A 26,323-nucleotide genomic window follows, 5' to 3' on the forward strand; every position below is an offset into this window, starting at 1 on the left:
GAGGTACACATACAAGTGTCAGGTTGGTTCCGACTGTAAACCCCCAAGCAATCGTTTTAACATCTTCTCTACTTCATTGTTTCTGTTTTCCGTGAGGTTTTGAAATATTCTTCATACACTGATTAATTGAGTTAAAATAATGCTTTAATCAGTCTGCCAAAGAGAACAAATCCTGTATGAAATGAATAGCTCTTCATCTAACGTGGGCGTAATTCAAGCCCGCAAGCCCGTGGCGTGCAAGATTTACGAAGGACCATGTAGTTCAGAAGTCAACCAGTTCCGGTGGGTAACTGGCATCAACGTAAGGTGTGTGTGTGTGTGTGTGTGTGTGTGTGTGTGTTGTTTAACGCCGCACTCGGCAATGTGCCAGCTATATGACGGCGGTCTGTAAATAATCAAGTCTGAACCGGACAATCCAGTGATTGACGCCATGAGCATACAGTAAAACACGGATATAACGAACTACAAGGGACCACAGAAATCAGTTCGTTATATCCGTAGTTCGTTATACACGTTTTCGTTTGGAAACGTCCGCCATCTTGGATAAGACAAAACACAATACACGTAATTGCAGTGTTACACGTGAAATCTTCATGGCCTAATTTCACTGCAAGTTCGTCAGCTTTGGTCTTTCTTTATTTTTATGCCAGCATCAACAGCATTAATAATTCTAAGTTTCGTGTCTAAACTGATAGCTTTCCTCTTACTATTCCCCGCCATGATAGCATATGCAAGTGAACTGACACTTGGACACAATCTCGTAAAATGTATATGTTTAATGTTTGTTTTACAGATAAGATTACATGCACAGGTAAGATTAACACAATGCAAATTTAACAGGGGGACATAAACATGAGTAACTAACTACTGTGAGAGACATATGGTATTCTTGTCTGATTCCCTCTAAAATTATTTCAAGCTTAATGCACACCTCCTAATGAACATTACTTTTAATACCAACATAAAACAGATATAAAGGCGAACGTTTTAACCACTAGGCTATATGGTTTCGTAAATATAAACAGAAAATGATAAACCAAGCAGAATATGTAATATTAAACATAGACCACAGTATAGCGACTATGTACTGACTGTCATAATAAGTTGTGCAACCATAATGTCCTGATCACTTCTTGAGTCTCCATTAAACATACATTGATGATGTAAATATGATATAAACCAATAAAGTCATTGCACTCTAAGTTGACAAAATCATGTATTTTAAAGAACGTAAGGATTGATTTGTATGTAATTTAAAAAAAAACCACACACCAAAACACTCTTACAACACATATTGTAAAACTCCCAGTAAAGAAATGTTCATAATTTTAAAATACACATTTTTTATTTTAAAATAACATTTGTGTACATAATAAGGATAACATGTTCTGTAACTACTAACGCAGGTAGTGTCGTATTTTATGTGTGTAAAGTTATTAATTGATAAATGTAGCCTTAACGACGCCAATATCAATTATAACATTTAATTTCTCGGCTTTAATTTTTCAATTTAAATGACAACTTAAAATTCGGTGAAAAAGTGGTCAGCATCGCTTTAATAACTTGTTCAACATTGTCATCAGACTTGCATCCCTATAATTCATTTGATGCGCTACATAAAAGAAATGCATCAGTACTTTTTATTTGTGAATTTCAATTTTTATCAGTTATGTACATTAATTAATACTGTAGATTTTTGTTCAGATACAAACATTTTGGTTCAGTATTCATTTCCAAAATGAATCCCGGGTTGCGTTACGTTCGACACCCAGTCTAAAAATGAATATTGTAATAGAGGGCCGTAGCTGTAAATGTCTGTAAATGGGACGGGCGTTTCAAACATATCATTTGATCCAGTTTGTTTGTAAAAAAGACACACCAACATTTCAACTTCCTTTTGGTGACCCTTGCAGGGCTTCAACCGTATTTTGAAAAAATATATCTGTGAAAATATATTGTTTGTCGTTTTCCAGGTTCCAGCGCAATCCCAAAATTAATTCCTGCTAAGAAAATTAAAATGATTTCATATTCATACATTGTCAGTCGAACACTGCACAACTCAATCTAAGCATGGACCAAATAAAACAAGTGCATCCCTTTCTCACTGTATTCATTATCACCTAAGGCTAATAGAGTTATCTCCCTTTACAATCAACACCACGTGCGTTTGGTGTTAGCTGTGTAACGACGCACTCAGCACTATTCCAACTGTATGGCGGCGGTCTGTAAATAATCGAGTCTGGACTAGACAATTCAGTGATTGACATCATGAGTATCGATCCACGCAATTGGGTTACGATAACATGCATCAACCAAGTCAGCGCGCCTGACCACCCGATCCCGTTATACGCCTCTTTGGACAATCGTAGTCGCCTTTTACAGCAAGCATGGGTTGCTGAGGACCTATTCTACCCCGCATCCCACAACTCCGTTGGGAGTGAACGGAGTCAACTGAAGCTACCACATGTCTGGCAGCCAGGGTTGACAAGATTCAACCAGTCAATGTCAACCAAGGATAAGTTTGCAGAACCTAAAATAGAACACTTAAATGACACAAAGAAATACTATCATAAGACTATTTTAATCGGGCATGACAGATTAACTATAGTAATTTGAAGGAATCGTGTGGTTTTTTTCCAAATCTTTTGGGGAGTGTATGATAAAACAAAGTCACGAGTGGTTAGCAAGTGTTTTAATGCCGGACAAAGCTGCCACTGTACCTTTGCCACAATGCATCCTTTCATAATGGATGTACAACAAGGCAGTTCAAAATATTCCGTAGAATACCAATTCGAGATGACCCTTCATCATCAGTTTCATTATTGATTCTAATGTATTACCATCAACAATCAAAGTAAAGACACATATCTGAATGCATATATACTACAAATGGCTAGTTCATTATACTTTTTATTCATTATAATGCGTTTATTCACGATTAAATCAAAGACACTAATAAGCTTTAATGATGACGTCACATAGAGGCTGCTAACAAGAGTCCCGCACCCCAGGGCCGCGTTCCATTAAGCGATCCTAGCGATAAGACGATCGACACTCCCATACTTTAACATAGACGTACGGCAATCGTAGCGCTCAGGTCCCTTTGTTGGACGGGACTCAAGGGTTCAGTTGGCCATTCTTTGGTCAACGGCGTCCACCAGGGGCGTTCAGAATTTTTAAATCGAACGCGAGCACACTGGTGTCCTCAACTACCATATAGTCCGAGAAATAAAGTTATCTTATTTAAAAACACATCTCTACAAATAAAAAATAAAATCCAAATGGAGCCCAGTTAAATTCTTAATTTCAGGAAGTGGGTCAATCTAGACCTGCCAAATCATTCTCGACTTGAGTTGGATTCAGTGTTTAATTTATTCTCTTGGGTCTGAGGTCTCTTCCATATGCAACCAACACGTTAGACTAACATATAGTCTCTGAAATGAACATATCGTACAGAAAAAAACGGTTGTTCAGTTATCTTAATAAAAATCTAATAAAAAGGGAGCCCAGTGATTCTCTTCATTTTCATACTGCAGTAATCTAGACTTGCCAAACATTATAGACTTGCATGGGCTGTAGTTGATATAAATGTATCAGGGTCTGTAAGACAGACTACCAACACGTCAACAAAGCCGTCAATAACCTGTGTCTAAACAACACAAACACACCTGACACTATTATGTGTCTCACGCTGATATGAACAATTATGCAGTTTCATGAATACTATCACGCGGACCAACTCACATTTAACGTGCATAACTATCGCCAGCCATATCCTGTTAATGTCAAGCAAATATAGAAAGCAGTAATATGTAAACATTCATAATTACCGTAACCTACACCAACTGTCTTGCAACACGTGGGCTGTGTCATTAGTCGTGGTTGATTTCACGCGTCCAATATACAATATATGCAAATATTTACAGCGGCGTTGCAGCTATATCCCCGGAACGATTCAGTGGCAAGGTGTACGCCAAAGCGTGATCAATTTGCACCAGGTGTTCGTTGTATTTTGTTATACGTTTTTTTTTTGCAGTCGGAGTGACACAAGGCAGGTATATACATTTGTAATACATGTGCATAAACTACCCACACCGACGTTGTTTTCAAAAGTGATACCGATGAAACATCAGGTATATGACATTCACACTGAGGAGTAGACAATGCTTCTAGTGCTTTTGTTGACAGTTTATGATTTATCTTCTGTTACAAAAAGTAAATTAAACTGCATGTGGAGTCCTCGGTAATAAATGGACGTGTCCATGTTTGTCGTTACAGTAAAGAGGTGTGGGTGGGTGGTGGTGTGTATCATACATTGAACCATAATGATGACGTCACGCTTTTGTTGTTTCAGTTGGTTCTGAGCCAGGAATTCACTGGCCATTCCGAACAAAATATAGGTCATTGGGCAAAATTACACATAAATTATATACTAGTATATACCATAACATGGAGTAAGTTGGAGACATCACACCACGGACCAATCTACACTAAACTGTTCATTCCAGAAGTAAAATCAACTGATTCTCCTCATTTCTCCATTATGACACGTGGCTATTGTAGTTAGACCGAACGCTATATCATTGACCGCAACAATATTTGTACAGATATATCATATCAATTTTGTCTGGGGGTTGGTGTAGGGTGGGTGGGGTGGGAGTTTAGGCTGGTGTTGGTTTTGTTTGGTTGGTTGTTGTTTTACGGCACACGCTTTATGACGGCGGTCTGTAAATAATCGAGTCTAGACCAGACAATCCAGTGAATGATATAATGAGCAATTGGGACACGATGACATGCATCAACCAAGTCAGCGAGCCTGACCACCCGATCCCGGTAGTCGCCTCTTACGACAAGCATGAGTTGAAGACCAATTCTAACCCGGATCTTCACGGGTCGCTGGTATTGTTACTCATGCTCATTATGTCAACCACATGGTTAAACTCGTAAAAAAAAAATTATATAATTGAAAGGAAACAATTTTTAGATGCATTGTTACATTTTTGATCATGTGATCTTTGCTTTGCATTTATGTGTCTGACACGTTTAAATTTGTTTGTTAATTGTCACACATTCCAGCTATATGACGGGGTCCTGGACCAAACAATCCAGTGATTGATTTAATGAACAACTCTCCACGCCGTCGAGTCGGGCTACGACCAGGTCACCGAGCCTGACATGAAGCCTCCTCTTCATGCCCAAGGAAGTGCCCTTCACACCTGCACGGATTTATAACCAACTATGGTCATTTTACAAAACTTCACATGCCATGGCTCTATACAGAGTTGTGTCCCCTGTATTATTGTCAGTTTCACTTTCATAAATGCTCTAATATCGCAAATTACAAGGGCCATCATTACCCTGGTCCCTATTTTCAAGAGACAATTTAACATATTGCCATTATCATATTGTGAGCGATGTATGTTTTGCTGATGTAGTCCTTCAGGCAAAATGCACATTTTATGAGTTAACATTTCCCCACAAAACTTGTAACGGTTTATGCAGTTTTTTAAACAACATCTAAATGGCTTTTATTGTATAAATTGGAAATAATAACCACATAAAAACAACAATAATACTGGGGAGAATATGATTATACAAATTTAAGTGATTCAATAGATTGTTTAAAACAATTCTGTTTATATTATGTATTTAAATTATACAGCATATGCAAGTAAATTACGACATACCGTATATATTTAGAAAGTTCTCCCACTTTGGTCTCGCTCTCCAGCTCCATACTAGATTAACAATGCTAGAGGTGGCGTTTTATGAGCGTAGATCGACTCCTCGGGTGTGGTAGAGGGTCCAATGGACCCTTGTTTCTGCAGCCTTGGAAACAGATAGAATCATAATGTTGAAAAAACGAAAACTGAGTGTTCAATGCATTTGCTTGCGATATCGGCGGCTAGTGTTCTCTGTTCGTTTTAATAGTACCCATTAAACTGCAGAACACTCGCAACGAAACTAATATATTTTTATAATCACATTCTACGAAGAGACCACATTAAATGAAACAGAAATACTGAAAACAGTAGGACACCGGTATTTCGAACCAAGCGGTACCGTGTTGTAACTTAGAGATATCTGATATCCAGACATTCGAGAAAGCGAGGCATGGTCAGCCAGACAGATCAATTAACAGTATTACTGATCCATTGCCAATACCATTTTGTTCATGAGAAATAAAGGTCAGAACAAGTGTCTGCGATGACAAATTGAAATGTATTTCGCAGGCAATGATCAATAACAATTGAACTTCTCACAATCACCTATCTCTGACATAGTGTTTACATGGATATATATATTATACCATATCCAATACAAATATTTATTTGACCAAAATGTTAATAACAAGGATTTTACTTTACTTCAACCAACTTGATCGAGAGGTGGCATCGCGATCGACCTCGTTGTGGAAGAGACCGTTTTGATGAATGTTATTGTAGTTGTGGCAGGATCCTTAGGGGTATTTAAAGCTCATATATGTCTTCCAAAGACACAACTGACTATTGAGCCAGACAATGATATAAACCCAGTAGTCTCTGATGTCGCCATTCTACGTGACAGGTTCTGTTGGTCGTGGGTTCCAAGCCCAGATTCGCCCTGATGTCCAGTGTGTGAAATAAGTTTTCAACAGCAAAACCAGCCAGGTTAGCTTGTTTTGTTGTTTACAAGTCAATTTCAGATTTATGTTGTTACACCATACCAAACATGAGTAGTAGAATTAAAGAAACTTTATTTCATGTTTCAACAAGGTTTGAACTTCAATCTGCAGAGTGATAACCAATGGACACACGACATACAGGGATGGGAGGTGTTACGGAACATGGGCGGTGTTACAGGGATGGGAGGTGTTACGGAACATGGCTGGTGTTACAGGGATGGGAGGTGTTACAGGGATGGGAGGTGTTACAGAACATGGGAGGTGTTACAGGGATGGGAGGTGTTACAGGGATGGAAGTTGTTACGGAACATGGCTGGTGTTACAGGGATGGGCGGTGTTACAGGGATGGGAGGTGTTACAGGGATGGGAGGTGTTACAGGGATTGGAGGTGTTACGGAACATGGCTGGTGTTACAGGGATTGGAGGTGTTACGGAACATGGGCGGTGTTACAGGGATTGGAGGTGTTACGGAACATGGCTGGTGTTACAGGGATGGGAGGTGTTACGGAACATGGCTGGTATTACAGGGATTGGAGGTGTTACGGAACATGGCTGGTGTTACAGGGATGGGAGGTGTTACGGAACATGGCTGGTGTTACAGGGATGGGAGGTGTTACAGGGATGGGAGGTGTTACGGAACATGGCTGGTGTTACAGGGATTGGAGGTGTTACGGAACATGGCTGGTGTTACAGGGATGGGCGGTGTTACAGGGATGGGAGGTGTTACAGGGATGGGAGGTGTTACAGGGATTGGAGGTGTTACGGAACATGGCTGGTGTTACAGGGATGGGAAGTGTTACGGAACATGGCTGGTGTTACAGGGATTGGAGGTGTTACGGAACATGGCTGGTGTTACAGGGATGGGAGGTGTTACGGAACATGGCTGGTGTTACAGGGATGGGAGGTGTTACGGAACATGGGTGGTGTTACAGGGATGGGTGGTGTTACGAGACATAGAAAGTATTACAGGGATGGTAGGTGTAACAGGGATGGGAGGTGTTACGGAACATGGGCGGTGTTACAGGGATGGGAGGTGTTACGGAACATGGGCGGTGTTACAGGGATGGGAGGTGTTACGGAACATGGGCGGTGTTACAGGGATGGGAGGTGTTACAGGGATGGGTGGTGTTACAGAACCTGGGTGGTGTTACAGGGATGGGAAATGTTACAGAACATGGGAGGTGTTACAGGGATGGGAGGTGTTACAGAACATGGGAGGTGTTACGGAACATGGCTGGTGTTACAGGGATTGGAGGTGTTACAGGGATAGGAGGTGTTACAGAACATGGCTGGTGTTACAGGGATGGGAGGTGTTACAGAACATGGGAGATGTTACAGAACATGGCTTGTGTTACAGGGATGGGAGGTGTTACGGAACATGGCTGGTGTTACAGGTATGGGAGGTGTTACAGGGATAGGAGGTGTTACAGAACATGGCTGGTGTTACAGGGATGGGAGGTGTTACGGAACATGGCTGGTGTTACAGGGATGGGAGGTGTTACGGAACATGGCTGGTGTTACAGGGATGGGAGGTGTTACAGGGATAGGAGGTGTTACAGAACATGGGAGCTGTTACACGGATGGGAGGTGTTACAGAATATGGGAGGTGTTACAGGGATGGGAGGTGTTACAGGACATGGAAAGTATTACAGGGATGGGTGGTGTTACAGAACCTGGGTGGTGTTACAGGGATGGGAGATGTTACAGAACATAGGAGGTGTTACAGGGATAGGAGGTGTTAAAGGGATGGGAGGTGTTACAGGACATGGGAGGTGTTACAGGGATGGGAGGTGTTACAGGACATGGGTGGTGTTACAGGGATGGGAAGTGTTACAGGGATGGGAGGTGTTACAGAACATGGGAGGTGCTACAGGGATGGGAGGTGTTACAGAACATGGGAGGTGTTACAGGGATGGGAGGTGTTACAGGGATGGGAGGTGTTACGGAACATGGCTGGTGTTACAGGTATGGGAGGTGTTACAGGGATAGGAGGTGTTACAGAACATGGCTGGTGTTACAGGGATGGGAGGTGTTACGGAACATGGCTGGTGTTACAGGGATGGGAGGTGTTACGGAACATGGCTGGTGTTACAGGGATGGGAGGTGTTACAGGGATAGGAGGTGTTACAGAACATGGGAGCTGTTACACGGATGGGAGGTGTTACAGAATATGGGAGGTGTTACAGGGATGGGAGGTGTTACAGGACATGGAAAGTATTACAGGGATGGGTGGTGTTACAGAACCTGGGTGGTGTTACAGGGATGGGAGATGTTACAGAACATAGGAGGTGTTACAGGGATAGGAGGTGTTAAAGGGATGGGAGGTGTTACAGGACATGGGAGGTGTTACAGGGATGGGAGGTGTTACAGGACATGGGTGGTGTTACAGGGATGGGAAGTGTTACAGGGATGGGAGGTGTTACAGAACATGGGAGGTGCTACAGGGATGGGAGGTGTTACAGAACATGGGAGGTGTTACAGGGATGGGAGGTGTTACAGGACATGGGTGGTGTTACAGGGATGGGCGGTGTTACAGGACATTAGAGGTGTTACAGGGATGGGAGGTGTTACAGGGATGGGAGGTGTTACAGAACATGGGTGGTGTTACAGGACATGGGAGGTGTTACAGGGATGGGAGGTGTTACAGGGAAGGGAGGTGTAAAAGAAAATGGGAGGTGCTACAGGGATGGTTGGTGTTACAGGGATGGGAGGTGTTACAGGACATGTGTGGTGTTACAGGGATGGGTCGTGTTACGAGACATTACAGGGATGGTAGGTGTTACAGGGATGGGAGGTGTTACAGGACATGGGAGGTGTTACAGGGATGGGAGGTGTTACGAGACATGGAAAGTATTACAGGGATGGGAGGTGTTACAGGGATGGGAGGTGTTACAGGGATGGGAGGTGTTACAGAACATGGGAGATGTTACATAACATGGGAGGTGTTACAGGGATGGGAGGTGTTACAGGACATGGGTGATGTTACAGGGATGGGTGGTGTTACAGGACATGGAAAGTATTACAGGGATGGTAGGTGTAACAGGGATGGGAGGTGTTACAGGACATGGGAGGTGTTACAGGGATGGGAGGTGTTACAGGACATGGGTGGTGTTACAGGACATGTGTGGTGTTACAGGGATGGGTGGTGTTACGAGACATGGAAAGTATTACAGGGATGGGTGGTGTTACAGGACATGGGTGGTGTTACAGGGATGGGTGGTGTTACAGAACCTGGGAGGTGTTACAAAACATGGCTGGTGTCACAAGGATGGGTTGTGTTACAGGACATGGGAGGTGTTACAGGGATGGGAGGTGTTACGTGACATGGGAGGTGTTACAGGGATGGGAGGTGTTACAGGGATGGGAGGTGTTACGTGACATGGGAGGTGTTACAGGGATGGGAGGTGTCACAGGTATGGGAGGTGTTACAGGACATGGGTGGTGTTACAGGGATGGGTGCAGTTACGAGACATGGAAAGTATTACAGGGATGGTAGGTGTTACAGGGATGGGAGGTGTTACAGGACATGGGAGATGTTACAGAACATGGGAGGTGTTACAGGTATGGGAGGTGTTACAGGACATGGGTGGTGTTACAGGGATGGGAGGTGTTACAGGGATGGGAGGTGTTACAGAACATGGGAGATGTTACAGAACATGGGAGGTGTTACAGGCATGGGAGGTGTTACAGGACATGGGTGGTGTAACAGGGATGGGAGGTGTTACAGGGATGGGAGGTGTTACAGAACATGGGAGGTGTTACAGGGATGGGAGGTGTTACAGGGATGGGAGGTGTTACAGAACATGGGAGGTGTTACAGGGATGGGAGGTGTTACAGAACATGGGAGGTGTTACAGGGATGGGAGGTGTTACAGAACATGGGAGGTGTTACAGGGATGGGAGGTGTTACAGGGATGGGAGGTGTAACAGGACATGGGAGATGTTACAGAACATGGGAGGTGTTACAGGTATGGGAGGTGTTACAGGACATGGGTGGTGTTACAGGTATGGGAGGTGTTACAGGACATGGGTGGTGTTACAGGGATGGGTGCAGTTACGAGACATGGAAAGTATTACAGGGTTGGTAGGTGTTACAGGGATGGGAGGTGTTACAGGACATGGGAGGTGTTACAGGGATAGGAGGTGTTACAGAACATGGGAGATGTTACAGAACATGGGAGGTGTTACAGGTATGGGAGGTGTTACGAGACATGGAAAGTATTACAGGGATGGTAGGTGTAACAGGGATGGGAGGTGTTACAGAACATGGGAGGTGTTACAGGGATGGGAGGTGTTACAGGACATGGGTGGTGTTACAGAACATGGGAGGTGTTACAGGTATGGGAGGTGTTACAGGACATGGGTGGTGTTACAGGTATGGGAGGTGTTACAGGACATGGGTGGTGTTACAGGGATGGGTGCAGTTACGAGACATGGAAAGTATTACAGGGATGGTAGGTGTTACAGGGATGGGAGGTGTTACAGGACATGGGAGGTGTTACAGAACATGGGAGGTGTTACAGGTATGGGAGGTGTTACAGGACATGGGTGGTGTTACAGGTATGGGAGGTGTTACAGGACATGGGTGGTGTTACAGGGATGGGTGCAGTTACGAGACATGGAAAGTATTACAGGGATGGTAGGTGTTACAGGGATGGGAGGTGTTACAGGACATGGGAGGTGTTACAGGGATGGGAGGTGTTACGAGACATGGAAAGTATTACAGGGATGGTAGGTGTAACAGGGATGGGAGGTGTTACAGAACATGGGAGGTGTTACAGGGATAGGAGGTGTTACAGGACATGGGTGGTGTTACAGGGATGGGATGTGTTACAGGACATGGTAGGTGTAACAGGGATGGGAGGTGTTACAGGGATGGGAGGTGTTACGGAACATGGCTGGTGTTACAGGGATGGGAGGTGTTACAGGGATAGGAGGTGTTACAGGACATGGGAGGTGCTACAGGGATGGGTGGTGTTACGAGACATGGAAAGTATTACAGGGATGGTAGGTGTTACAGGACATGGGTGGTGTTACAGGGATGGGTTGTGTTACAGGACATGGGTGGTGCTACAGGGATGGGTGGTGTTACGAGACATGGAAAGGTTACAGGGATGGTAGGTGTTACAGGGATGGGTGGTGTTACAGAACCTTGGACGTGTTACAAAACATGGGTTGTGTTACAGGACATGGGAGGTGTTACAGGGATGGGAGATGTTACATGACATGGGGGGGGGGGGGGGGGGGGGGGTGTTACAGGGATGGGAGGTTTTACAGGACATGGGGGGGGGGGGGGGTGTTACAGGGATGGGAGGTGTTACAGGGATAGGAGGTGTTACAGGACATGGGAGGTGCTACAGGGATGGGAGGTGTTACAGGACATGGGTGGTGTTTTTGGGACGGGTGGTGTCACGAAACAGGTTCACATGGCACGGGTGGTGTCACGTGGTATTGGTGGTGTCACAGAGCAAAGGTTTGCATAATACAATTTCTATTCGTAATAATACATGTACGATATGGAAACGCACTCGTCTAATAATCTCCATGTCTGGTACGCGTTCCAAATGCATTACATTAGAATTACAATCACACTGACCCTGTCGGAACCAACAACCTAAAATACCAAAAATGGCAAGACACGTATTACATATTACCGCATTGTTATGGTCGTATGGCCATGATAAATTACACACTTGCATGAAAGTGAAGCATTTGCAAGCGGTATTGATATTGGGAGAGGGTTGTAGTCATTAATTTGATAAACGATGTTTGCAAACTGTTGTCGTGCAACACATGAGTGGGCACACACATATCGCTGCATTATAACAACATTGAACAGCGCATCTGGGAGACCAGACCAGGTGCGGTTGGGGACAAACCGAATTCACCTATTTTTCTGAAACCCTTTACAGTCATGTACATGGCTTGTTTTGGTGATTTTCGTGACATTTCCATGGACAGAATTTGTTTTGTGATTCATTGACTTTTCGGAATTCCTCAGAAACCCTTCGGAAAGATAAGTCACGTCGTGAGACGAGCCAATGTTTCTGCCATATAACGGGGGCACCAAGAATTGGATTAATAAATTTACACTTGTTGGAAATCGAAATCTGGTCTCCATCCAGACGTGTCAACCCTTTCTCCACAAGGCTACTCTGGTGTCTGATGAGCGAGAATGGCAGGACTATTATATCGCTGGTGAAGAGAAGTGTTTGACGTCTATCGGAATTCACAAAGGTTAACACGTCTCGAATCAGTAATAACAATATGGACTCACACCGGATTTCTACTCTCATCTTATCTGTTTAAGAAAGTTTTCATGGACCCATAAACATATCCTTGATTGTTCACCGTGGAAAACTTCACTGGAATCTTTCTAAACCTGCACTGAACGGAGCAGGATAGTCTTCGACCAACAAGATACAAAACCCCGTGTTTGGGGCCAATCCCGAAAAAGTCAGAAAAAATACCTTGGTTATGTGAACAAGCATCGTTGTAGACTATAAAACGCAACATGGTTTTACAATTGTGCAGAGATGTCTTAAATTTTCACATCCGACGTTTCTTGATTTTCGCAAGTTACAAAACATTTCTTGATACATGGAATGTGCAAAGAGTCTGAATCCAGTGCAAAGACGAAATTTGAATTCAAACAATCGTTTGAAAATAAAAATAAAATTCCCGGGCAGGCGGTTCGTGAAAAACAAGAAATGTGTTCAACCCTTCGCCATTATGTACGGAATAGTAAGAGTTGTGTCCCTTTGTCTTACGCCACTTTTCATGCTGTTTGGAGTTTTTGGCAACATGACGTCACTACTGTTGCTCTACCCGGGGATATATTTCACCGAACCCGGAACAATGGTTCAATTGTACTTCTCCTGTCTAGCGGTGTCCGACACGGCTTCGTTACTGCTATCCTCATCACGTGACTTGCTACGTCACGCCGTCAACGTGAACATTGTGACGGAGATAGATTGCAGCGTGTATCTGTTTGTTCACTTCACAGTTAATGATTTCGGAGCGTGTTTGTTGATCATCCTGTCTGTTGACAGATACCTGTATGCCCACCATCAATCAGTGTCGGTGAAAATAGTTAATGAAATATCAGCCAAGTTTACTCTTCTCCTTTGTGGGGTGCTGGTTCTTGCTCTAAATTTTCCGATCGTGTTCGTCTTTGATTCCATTGAATCCAACAAAACTGACAGAATTGCAGAATGTCTACCTTCGCCAGATCATCCATTTTTCAAATCGGACTGGCTTGTGTTCCAAGGTGTATTTTATTACATCATCCCTTCAGTCACCGCGATGTGTTTTATAGCCGGTCTGATCTATTCAAACATCAAGAATTATCCGAATCACACACGGAAGCCATCTCCGGGGACAAACTCAGCGACTGTTGGAAAGCTGGTGTTATTCACACTGACGCATTTACCGCTGAATATTCTACTGTTTACCAACCCTGGAGGATTTGTTCCCTTGTTTCACGAGGATGTTCCCCGTTCACCGACGTTCGCCCTGGCGGAACACGTATCCTATCTGAACGCTTGTCTGAACGTGGTGGTGTTCAGTCTGGCTTGGCGGGACTTCCGGGACGCGCTGAAACAGAAGTTGTTTTGCCTGAGGAGGAGGAGGAGAGATAGAGTGTCGATCTTGGAGAGGGAAACCAGATTTTAGAGGACAGATTGTTAGTGCGCATACCAGGGTTAAAACCTGTTGTTCTAGGTGTCCGTGTAATAAAGCTCGGATTTGAAGAGATTCCAAGAAACTCGCTGTAGCGGACACCACCAGGTTTATTAATTCTATTCTATTTATTTGATTTAAAGCTACATTATGGTGTTTGCATTAGAAAGATGTGTATAGTATTAATGGCGTTAAAAGATTAAATTTGGGACCGAACGAGCCGTCTTGAGCTTATGAATGTTAAATATGTTACCATCCGGGTATTGGGTACACGGACAAAGAAGAAACATGGCAGTGAGTGAGTGAGTAAGACACAACTCCGCATATTGAAACCTGTAATTATTGTACATATAAATATTTTGAAATGCCAATATAGAATGCTCTCAGATTGGTACAAATCGCCATGGTCTATTTCTCCGCGGAAACACGATCCTTCTCTGGCGATAATGCACTTTCCAAGGGAGGTGAAATGGGGTTTAACGTCGCGTCCAAGATTATTGTACTTATATAGCGAAGTGCATGTACGTGTGTGTGTTTGTGTGGCTGCTTGTACTAGTCCGGACTGATGCCGATTTATAGTGCTAGCTCACTGAGATACCATGCCGCAGTATAACATGAATACCCCACTCAGACACAGTATACTGACTCCGAGCCGACCAGTCCTTGCTTTAGCCCCTTAATGCCGAGCGCCAGACAGGGTAACAACAAGTACCATCTATTAACGTCTTTTGGTATGACGCGGCCGGGGATCGAACCCCGAACCTTCCGCTCTCCGGGCGGACGCTCTACCACGAGAACACGGAGGCGGTCACTTTCCAACGGAAGGCGATTTGACCATGCCTACCTTTGAGGATGTACGTACGTGCGTGCGTGTGTGTTTTGAACGACAGCAACAACAAACATATTTTACGATAATTTAGATTTATTGTGCAGGTTTACATTGAATCTCTCTTTTCAAGTAGAGGTATGCAGGGTTTACAGTATAGCCAGGCTGAAACACTGTTGGTGAGGTGTCAATAGATGTGCCCTCCACTCCCTCTGTGCAAGATAATGAAGGTACTCTGTACTTGCCGGCATACTTTCTGCTATCTGTAAACACAAACAGTAGATGAACATGGAGACACCAGGAATATATATAAACATGTGTAATTTTCAACTGAAACGTAAGTGCAATTTTGAATGCTAGCTTAAAACTAAAATCCCCCCAATCGTTTTTGTCTGTGTGAACCCTAGATCACTGGATGCAAAGTGCGCAACTTATGTATATATGAATATAAGATATGTATCAACTTGTTATTGCTTGTGATGACAATACTCGAGAATCTACCTATTTTCCGTGATGGTGATGTCCATGGTGTCCGTGATGGTGGCCATGGTGATGGTGACCGTGGTGATGGTGACCATGGTGATGGTGACCGTGGTGATGGTGACCGTGGTGATGGTGGCCATGGTGATGGTGACCATGATGATGATGGTGATGATGATGGCTGGACCGACGTCTGTGTCGTCGACAACGGTGAGCCATGGTTCCATCAAACATCATCATTGAAACTGAAAAAACAACAACATTAATACAGCCACCTAATTATGCAACACACTTTCAGAAATCACTCCGTGGTGTAGTGGAAAGAACGTTTACCCAGAGAGCGGAAGGTCGGTGTATCATCCCCTGGCGTATCACAAGACAATACAATATATAAAATAACCTTCAACACGAGTTCAACCCAATTTCACCTAACGTGGAGCTTTAAGCCTGTTTTAGAGTATAGATTTGGCGGATTAAAATATGTAGACGATTATTTTGTGGAGTGAAATCATTAGTAAAACATACCCAACAAAAGAAGCACAAAGAAAGCGACAGTCTTCATTTTCAGTGACTTCGAGAGCAAAGTGTCGATTGATGAATAGTGGCGCTAAGTTTGTAATGTCAAGTGTAGGTAAGGATGGTCTTATATAGTTTTATTGCCAACCAACACGTGATGCAGCCTACATTATCACACTTCAAAAGAAATATATTTGTAATATAATCCTCCAAATCAAACAAAAAACTCACGAGTGTTCCGGCGTCAGTCGTCCCATGGTGTTCTGGCCGTGATAGTTGGGATTAATCAGCGACTCAACTGGTTGACGCTGTCGTCCGCTGGGCCATGTTTTGGCGGGAAACACGATGCTGTGTGAGAGTCATGACTGATTTAGTTTTGAATCACGAACAGCTATGGTTGTGCCTAAAGGATACATTATCCAGCTTGACAGTGGAACAAGGAAGACTCCGTGTGTGTTTTTCTTTGATTGTGTTTATTTTCCCAATCATCATCATTAAGTGAGTGAGTTAAAATTTAAAGTCGCATCGGCATTATTTCAGGCCATATAGCGACCCATAATCATTAATCTTCTTGCGGTTTCCCCTTATCTCTTCCTCGTTTAATATCAGTATTTCTATATGTCACTACTTGGGGCAACGGATTGTCCCGTAAGAGAGAGTGAGTGAGTTGGGTTTCCCGCCGCTTTGAACAATATTCCAGTTATGTCACGGCTTGCCAGCTCACTGTGGGAGGAAAGACCGAAATCATGCAGGTCTCAGACGTTTAACACTTTGATGAAAAAACACCCAACGAGCACGGGTATGACGCTGACAAACCTAGAAACATAATCAGGGCTAACCGGCATTCGAACCAACGATCATAGGTTTCAGGCCCCTGTGCCGTAAGAATGTTAGTGGGCTTCACCAGAGGTGTATTTTAACACTCAACGTCTAAGGCCTTCATCACCTCGGGATTTCCACCCACATCAAGCTGACATATTGCGATGTTCACTCACTCGTCACATAAATAAAACAATAAGGACTTATTAAAGAAATATAATTATTTTAGTGTTTTTTTTTAATAACATTACAATTCCGTTTCGTATTTAAATCAATATCCATACACAAAACATGTTCAAGATTTCTATATTAAAGAAAAAATGTATTCATTATGTTCCGCTCTCCAGCTGCACGCAAGACTATGTGCTGGATGTGTCGTTTATGTGAGCGAATATTAAGTCCTGCACTTAAATAGAAGGGTTCTATTGTTCCTTTGATATTTCAGTTTGGGACACAATCCCATCATCGTTAATCACTCTGATATCGCATTCTTTGCGCAAGGAATACTTAAACTATATTAATACCTTGCAATATGATTCAAACCTAATCAGATGTATTTTTGTATTGACTATGAAAACACTTCATCAACATTTGACCTATCAAATGAGTGAGTGAACAATTACATCGCAACATGTCAGTTTGATGTAGAAGGATGTGCAGGTCTTAGACGTAGTGTACATTTACAACTGTGATGAAACCCAAGACTTGGCGGACAAAGCAACAAACATGAGAAGGGCGAATTTGGGATTAGTACTTAATTTTTAGGTTTTCATGGACGCAACTCTTAAGGGACACAACTCAACTTAGAAAACCGGTTTGCCCTGATAATTTCACTATTTCTGTCGTAAATAAATAATTATCCAATAACACACAAAATTATATATGCTTTCTTCATTAAACAAAGGCCTACATGGTCTACCTTTCACCAATCAAAGGTGCCAGGTGCAACTGGATGGTATGTTCTTAATATGCCCAGTGAAAGATTATTCATGTGCGTTTGTGCCATTTTTGAAGCATCAACCAAGTCAGCGACCTTCACCACTCGATCCCGTTTGTCGCCTTTTACGACAAGAATGGGTTGCTGAAGATCAATTCTTTTATCCACCACAACCACCACAACATAGCAATGTCCCTAAAACACACTGGTACAGATGCTACATGGGTATATTCCCAATACACTAAATCTCTTTCTGAATCACTCTTGGGAACTTCCTGGGCACCGTTGGTGGTTTTTCAGAGAAATAAAAGCTGAAACTGAAACTGAAGCTAACACAGCAATACCCCTCAACACACCGAACATGTTACATCAATACACAGTGAGTTTCTTTATGAAAGACTCCGTGGAAATGTCGGGGCAGATGTAATCCCCAGTACCACATGCTTGTCCCAGGATACAACGTGTGAGGATTGGAGGGTCATGATGTGCTTTTTCAGACTTTAGCTGGGAATTCCTGCAATATACTTGTACCTACAGAGTAAATCTCTCTGTTGTTCTGGCATTCTTGTACAATACGAAAAGGATTCTGGCTCTTCAAGAGTGGGAAGGAGAAGTTGACGTTGTGTCAGCCGTTCTTCCCCGTAAAAAGTCATCTGTGTGGCAGTTGAACATTAACAAATAATTAAAGCTACTGGTCGATTGCTTCAAATTCTGCAGGATTTAGATTTCAGTTATGACGATTACCAAAATAGAGCACGTAACGTCTAAATTGCCACTATAAAAACAAACTTCATTACATTGTGTATGTTGAAAAGAAATATCTATGCAGAAACGTATCGATATTTCCTCACTTGCACGTTGGGTCTCTAATACGCTAACGCGCTCGGTATCTACTCTACAGTGGGACAACATCAAATTTCAAAACACAGTAGGGTTATCTGCGAATTGGACGAGAGATTGAGATTTGCGAAGCAGTTTAGCGAGGACGCTGGGGGATAAGTTTCTATATCGTATTAAAATCTGTGCTTGTAGACCTCAGCAGCCTGAGACCCTTTCCCGAATCAGGGCGAATGTAACAGTTTACTGTGTTGATCGAGGTGGCTCAACATGGCGTCTGTAAAAAAACAACAAAAACAACAACAATAATATGTCTCCATACATACCTTACTTTGTTTCATTTAGTCCCCGTGTGGGACATCTGACTGATGTTTGTAACGTAATGACAATGTAATGACCAGGCACACCACTCTCCTACCCAGAGTTACTTGCTAAGTTACCACTGCGCCTGAGTGTGCAGGCAGACTCGAAAACAGCTTCTCGAATCAGATTAGAGTGCACTCTCCTACCCAGAGTTCCATGCGGCCGGCAGCCAGCTAGCATAGTACCTCTGCCACAGGCCAGCGCCATGTGACGATTCGTCACATCTTTCACAGTCCATTCAACATATTGCATATGCTTTTCATCCGTTTCATGTTTGACAAGTCTACACATTTTCATAAACAAATGTCAAAGAATGGCTAATTTTTATTGAGAAAGTATGCAAATACGTAAAAATCTACTTGTTTTTGCGTAGTTATCCTATGTTTACATTGGTTGTACGGCTCCACGTGCTGTCATCGAAGCCCAACGGAGAGCTAGCGACACGGTCACTTTGATGCATAAATATATATTGTCATGCAACTCACTGTCGCAGTTGTAGTAGCATATCTATATATTTATGCAAAACAGTATGTAAAGCGCCCCCAAATACTTGCATTAGTCCGTTCTATACTGATTTCTGAAAAAGCGCGTTTGTTTACAAACAAGAGAAAAGTCCGGTCACGTGATATGCAAATTAGCCTGTGGCAGTGGTGTTATGCTGAGTCACCACTGCGACGGAGTGTGATTAGAGTGGCTTCCCTTTGATAAAGGGCTATAACTCAAGCGGGCTAACCGATGGATTGCCGCGAAAAGACTTTGTCTGACCTTGTAAAATATGTAGAGCAAGTGTCCTCTGCCAACCTGGGCCTTATGTCACAGTCTAAAATACAAGTTTCAGTTGGAATATTTTAAAGTTATATCGCAAGTTCGAGGAAACTTGTAAGGCCTTGAAACCGTTTGTGACGATAGATTAAGAATATCATACGATAAAGACGTTAACGCTTGTGTGTTAAGGAATTGCAAAATATCCTGTAAAGGTGCATTCACACGGTACAACTAGTTGTATACATTGCATCGTGTGGACAGTCAAGTTTTGACGTACACAACTTGTTGGACGTAATTTGTACGAAATAGAACATGCTTTATGTTCAAGCAACAAGGCTCGATAAATGATCGATTAAACAACAAAACGCGCGTGTGGGTAATATTTGTTGGGACCTAATTGGAACCCAGATGGCAAAGCCCTTGTCAAGTTGCTTCACATCGTCCACCAAGTTTGGGACCATGCGTACAGACTGGCGGGGAAACTGAGTTCCTTCTCTTCTCCGTTTACTACTACTACTACTACTACTACTAGTAGTAGTAGTAGTAGTAGTGGTCACAGACAGTTATTTACTGCACGCCGCTCTACAGCTGCATTTGGATCACACCTGGAAAGTTGAAATATATCCTTTAACATGGACTGGAGTGAAAGCACAGTTAATACTCATGGGTTCATACCCAACCATAGGTGGTTATTGTGACATTCTGTCACGTTCACGTTTATTGCACTCATATTGCTGCTTATACTCTTCCGGACTAATGCTGGCTTAAAAAAACACTGAGATACCAAGCGGCAGTTTAACACGGGTACCCCTCTCAATGTACTGCTTTCGTGCCGACCGGTCCTTGTTTTATCGTCTTAATGGAGAGTGCCAGGCAGGGTAAAAGTACATGTTTTAAGGTCTCTTGGTATGATGCGGCCGGGGAATCGAACCATTCACTTTCCGAGCAGACCCTCTATCCTCTACACGACGGAGGCGGATTATATCAGCAGCTTATAATCGTGAATGCGCATGCGTGGATGCGTGTGTGGCTGCTTAAAGCTTGTTCTAGTCTGGACTTATGCCGATTTCAATGTGCTAGCCCATCGAGATAACATGCCGCAGTTTAACATGAATACCCAACTCAGACACAGTATATACCGATTCCGAGCCGACCAGTCCTTGTTTTAGCCCCATAATGTCGAGCATTAGGGAGGGCAACAAGTACCATCTTACAACGTCTTTTGGTATGACGCGGCCGGGGATCGAACCCCCGACCATCCGCTTCTTCCTTGATAAGCGGGGCGGTCGGGTATCCTAGTGGTTAAAGCGTTCGCTCGTCACGCCGTACACCCGGGTTAGAATCCTGATATGGGTACAATGTGTGAAGCCCATTTCTGGTGTCCTCCGCCGTGATATTGCTGGAATATTGCTAAAAGCGGCGTAAAACCAAACTCACTCACTCACACTCCTTGATAAGCATATAAAAAATTCCGAGAAAACATGTTTTAATATATTTATTGGCTGTAGACAGTCAAGGTACACTGTACACTTGGCAAGATGTCAGAACCACCTGAAAAGGAAATGAAATATAGTTTACATGACACGAAAAATGTTTCATCAATACATGTTACCCAGGCTGAGTTCGAAATATAATTAATCACTCAGAGTAGTGAACCTTTAAAAAACAAATTAAATGAACGGTGTGCTCTCAAAGTAATTAAATAGATAATCTTAATACATTAGAACCACCAATGAAAAATATATCTCGGATTTGATATAATTAATGTTAATTATATTCAATGATTGCAATCTCCGCGAAACGCCTTTCGCGTGAAACCTTGGTTTCGGAAGTGACGTCACCAACAATCTCTGATCACCAACGTAGCACAGAATGTCTCTCGTTCAGGATAATTATTAGATTCGACGTCTATTTTTAGCGTCAAGCCATTCGATTCGGGCTCCAAATGAAGCTTTTGAGTGAACGGATCCGGAGTATTTATCCTAAAAGAAAGGAAAATATGACAAATAGGAAAATGGAGAATGCCCCATTGCATGTTGTATACCCATTGCTATTTTCCATGATGATGATGATGATGTCCATGGTGACCATGATGATGACCGTGGTGTCCATGGTGATGGTGACCATGGCGATGATGGTGATGACTGTAACTTGGGCTGCTGGAATGACGGTGACGTCTGTGTCGACGACAGCGGCGGTGGGACATGGCTCCCTCAAACATCACCATGGAAACTAAAAGAATAAGTGGCAATAAAATTGGAGGACATACTTTTTTATTTTAAATTATTGTAAACAGTGTTATAGTGAACACTCGACACCCTCCGTTTGATATTAAACTATTGACTGAATGTTGTGTTATGACGAAAGTATATCAAGGCGGCCTGTAAATAATCTAGTCCAAACAGAGAATTAGTGGTTGATTGGTTGGGTAAAGTTCCCCACCACCAAGACCCCGTTCCACAAATCAACCTTAGCACTAAGACGATCTTTACTCCCACACTGCAACTTGTGACAATCGCAGCGCTTTGATCATTGTTTGGAACAGATTCTTAAGACAGGTATGAGTAATTGTGACCTGACCGAACATTCATACTTACTGAGTAAACCCAAAAGGAAGACGACTGCGAGTTTCATCCTTGACGAGTAACCAGGAGCTGATGGAAGGAAATGTGACAGACAGTGACTTGACGGGTATATTTATGAAACTTGGAGGCGTCACGTGACAGGATTTAGCATGAAGCAGCACTGACCGAAACATTTGAGTTCTTGTATTTCGCCGACAGGCAATGTTCAAGGAAGACTGTCCCAAACTACAGTGATGTGTCAAAGTGACCCCAGCTGGGCTTATCCTGTTCCCGCTGAGTCGTCTGCTTCTTCAATATTTTGGCGGGAATCACGTTCTGAGCCGTCTGCTGTGATTGTTTAATATGGAGACACGATCTGGTGTGACAATATGAATAAAAACCATCCACATCTCTGAACATGTCTATTTAGATGGTGTTTTGATCTCAATAAACTACAATAAGTTTTAAGAAATGTGTAGGAGTTTTTCCCAGCATGCCCAGTGTGAGGTTTAATATTCAGGGATTATTTATCCCAAAGACTAGGTATAAATATAAGACAACGAGATTTGAATATCACACAACGACCTCCAACAGCCCTTCTGAAACTCAAGTCTTATTAAACCTATTTTACATTTACCATCTTGAGGCCAAAAGATATATCTAGAACCCACAATGAAGCTTTCAATCATTGTTGTTGCAGTTTTGCTTGGTAAGTATATTCTAACAATTTTTATGTTTATTTCAACTCGATGTACATCCTCAAGGGGAAATAACTCTGACATTAGTTAACTTTATTCGGCTCTATGTGCAGAAGTTTGTCCCTTGTTTTGACAGCTGTGTTTCAGAATCCGTGCAGTTAAGTTTTACGAAAGTGGTAAACGTCTGAGACCGGCATTACTTTGGGCGTCCCTCCCACAGAAAGCTGACAACCGCGAAAGAACTCAAATACTGTTGTTATCATTATACAGCTTATGCAAATGGTTACTCTCCAGAAGAAACGTATTTGGTACGCTGATGCATGCCATCATCAGAAACATAAAAACATGTTCCCAGTGTAATATTAGTGTATTGTTATTTATACTGACTTAATGTTGTGATATTTAGTCTCGTGTGAAAATCGTTCTTTTACCTTGCGGAATCTGAAATTGGAGTCAGGTAAGGAAATGTATAGATTCAACAGTGGCATGTGGCAGGAGAAAGACTCAAACACATTGCCTGCAGATGCCGTACACAGCACTTACCAAAGTTTCATATCAATTTCATGTTTGTTTTAGTTTCCATGGTGATGTTTGAGGGAGCTGTGGCTCACCGTTGTCGACGACACAGGCGTCGTTCAAGCTCAAGTTACCGTCGTCATCATCACCATCATCATCATCACCATGGCCATCATCACCACGGACACCATCACCACGGCCACCACCACCACGGTCACCATCATGGACACCATGGACATCATCATCATCATCATGGCAAATAGGTAGATTCTTCATTCATTGCATACACACCATTGTTGTTTTTTATGACTGGATACAATTAGCCGCTAAAGCTGTGAGTTTTGTGAATACTCGTGTCATCCCGGCGACTGAATTCGTGACCTCCCGTGTTATTCCGGGAAAGCTGAATGAAGGCTTCGGTCAGATGGAGTAAATCTTCAATATTTTCACTTTGATAAATTCGAAGAAATAGATTTTTATTTTTAGGGTACTCTTTTTGAGATGGCGGTGTCGAATATATTTTATTACGATATGTTTGCTTTGTTGCATATTATTAAAGTTAAAAAAGCTCATCTTGCATTTAATCAATTTTCGTTTGTTTCTTAGATGTCAGCCAGTTAATGGAGTGGACACGTTCAGAAGAGTTCAATTCTGTGATTTGTCAAATAAAACATCAAGTTATCATTCGATCCTTGTTTTTGTTTGATATAACATGTTTAGGACATTAAGTCGGAAGAAAGCTTTGAAATGCTTGAACACCCCGTCATTTAAACAGATAAAGGCTTATTATTACGAGAGATCGTTGCTGGAAACTGTATGAGCGTTTTGACTGGGTTCCTGTCTACCTTAACGATGGACGCAACTCCTAAGGGACACAACTCAACTTAGAAAACCGGTTTGCCCTGATAATTTCACTATTTCTGTCGTAATTAAATAATTATCCAATAACACACAAAGTTGTATATGCTTTCTTCATTAAACAAAGGCCTACATGGTCTACCTTTCACCAATCAAAGGTGCCAGGTGCAACTGGATGGTATGTTCTTAATATGCCCAGTGAAAGATTATTCATGTGCGTTTGTGCCATTTTTGAAGCATCAACCAAGTCAGCGACCTTCACCACTCGATCCCGTTTGTCGCCTTTTACGACAAGAATGGGTTGCTGAAGATCAACTCTTTTATCCACCACAACCACCACAACATAGCAATGTCCCTAAAACACACTGGTACAGATGCTACATGGGTATGTTCCCAATACACTGAATCTCTCTCTGAATAACCCTTGGGAACTTCCTGGGCAGAATTGTTTAGATGCTAAAACAGCAATACCCCTCAACACACCGAACATGTTACATCAATACACAGTGAGTTTCTTTATGAAAGACTCCGTGGAAATGTCGGGGCAGATGTAATCCCCAGTACCACATGCTTGTCCCAGGATACAACGTGTGAGGATTGGGGGGTCATGATGTGCTTTTTCAGACTTTAGCTGGGAATTCCTGCAATATACTTGTACCTACAGACTAAATCTCTCTGTTGTTCTGGCATTCTTGTACAATACGAAAAGGATTCTGGCTCTTCAAGAGTGGGAAGGAGAAGCTGACGTTGTGTCAGCCGTTCTTCCCCGTTAAAAAGTCATCTGTGTGGCAATTCAACATTAATAAATAATTAAAGCTACTGGTCGATTACTTCAAATTCTGCAGGATTTAGATTTCAGTTATGATGATTACCAAAATAGAGCACGTAACGTCTAAATTGCCACTATAAAAACAAACTTCATTACATTGTGTATGTTGAAAAGAAGTATCTATGCAGAAACGTATCGATATTTCCTCACTTGCACGCTGGGTCTCTAATACGCTAACGCGCTCGGTATCTACTCTACAGTGGGACAACATCACATTTCAAAACACACTAGGGTTATCTGCGAATTGGACGAGAGATTAAGATTTGCGAAGCAGTTTAGCGAGGACGCTGGGGGATAAGTTTCTATGTCGTATTAAAATCTGTGCTTGTAGACCTCAGCAGCTTAAGACCCTTTCCCGAATCAGGGCGAATGTAAAACAGTTTACTGTGTTGATCGAGGTGGCTCAACATGGCGTCTGTAAAAAAACAAACTATGTCTGCATACATACCTTACTTTGTTTCATATGGTCCCCGTGTGGGACATCTGACTGAAGTTTGTAACGTTATGACAATGTAATGACCAGGCACACCACTCTCCTACCCAGAGTTACTTGCTAAGTTACCACTGCGCCTGAGTGTGCAGGCAGACTCGAAAACAGCTTCTCGAATCAGATTAGAGTGGCTTCCCTTTGATAAAGGGCAATAACTCAAGCGGGCTAACCGATGGATTGCCGCGAAAAGACTTTGTCTGACCTTGAAAAATTATGTAGAGCAAGTGTCTTTTGCCAATCTGGGCCTTATGTCACAGAAAAAAATACAAGTTTCAGTTGGAATATTTTAAAGTTATATCGCAAGTTCGAGGAAAACCCGTAAAGCTTTAAAACCGTTTGTGACGATAGATTAAGAATATCATACGATAAAGACGTTAACGCTTGTTTGTTTAGGAATTGCAAAATATCCTGTAAAGGTGCATTCACACGGTACAACTAGTTGTATACATTACATCGTGTGGACGGTCAAATTTTGACGTATA

At 42.7% G+C, this 26,323-nt stretch overlaps 2 long non-coding RNA genes across 2 annotated transcripts; both read right to left on the bottom strand.

Annotated features, from left to right (window-relative positions):
* Window positions 1-15,247: 15,247 nt before the first annotated feature.
* On the bottom strand, window positions 15,248-19,250 carry LOC124152311. The gene is made up of 4 exons (XR_006863504.2): window positions 19,085-19,250; window positions 16,397-16,513; window positions 15,671-15,894; window positions 15,248-15,432 (listed from the first exon to the last, which is right to left on the bottom strand). It is a non-coding gene; the product is annotated as an uncharacterized LOC124152311 (long non-coding RNA).
* Window positions 19,251-21,364: 2,114 nt separating this feature from the next.
* Window positions 21,365-25,968, bottom strand: LOC124152312. The gene is made up of 4 exons (XR_006863505.2): window positions 25,800-25,968; window positions 22,484-22,540; window positions 21,931-22,118; window positions 21,365-21,437 (listed from the first exon to the last, which is right to left on the bottom strand). It is a non-coding gene; the product is annotated as an uncharacterized LOC124152312 (long non-coding RNA).
* Between the last annotated feature and the right edge of the window lie 355 nt (window positions 25,969-26,323).

The sequence above is a fragment of the Haliotis rufescens genome, unplaced genomic scaffold (assembly GCF_023055435.1).
Source record: "Haliotis rufescens isolate VD_foot unplaced genomic scaffold, xgHalRufe1.0.p SCAF_13, whole genome shotgun sequence".
Taxonomy (NCBI): Eukaryota; Metazoa; Mollusca; class Gastropoda; order Lepetellida; family Haliotidae; genus Haliotis; species Haliotis rufescens.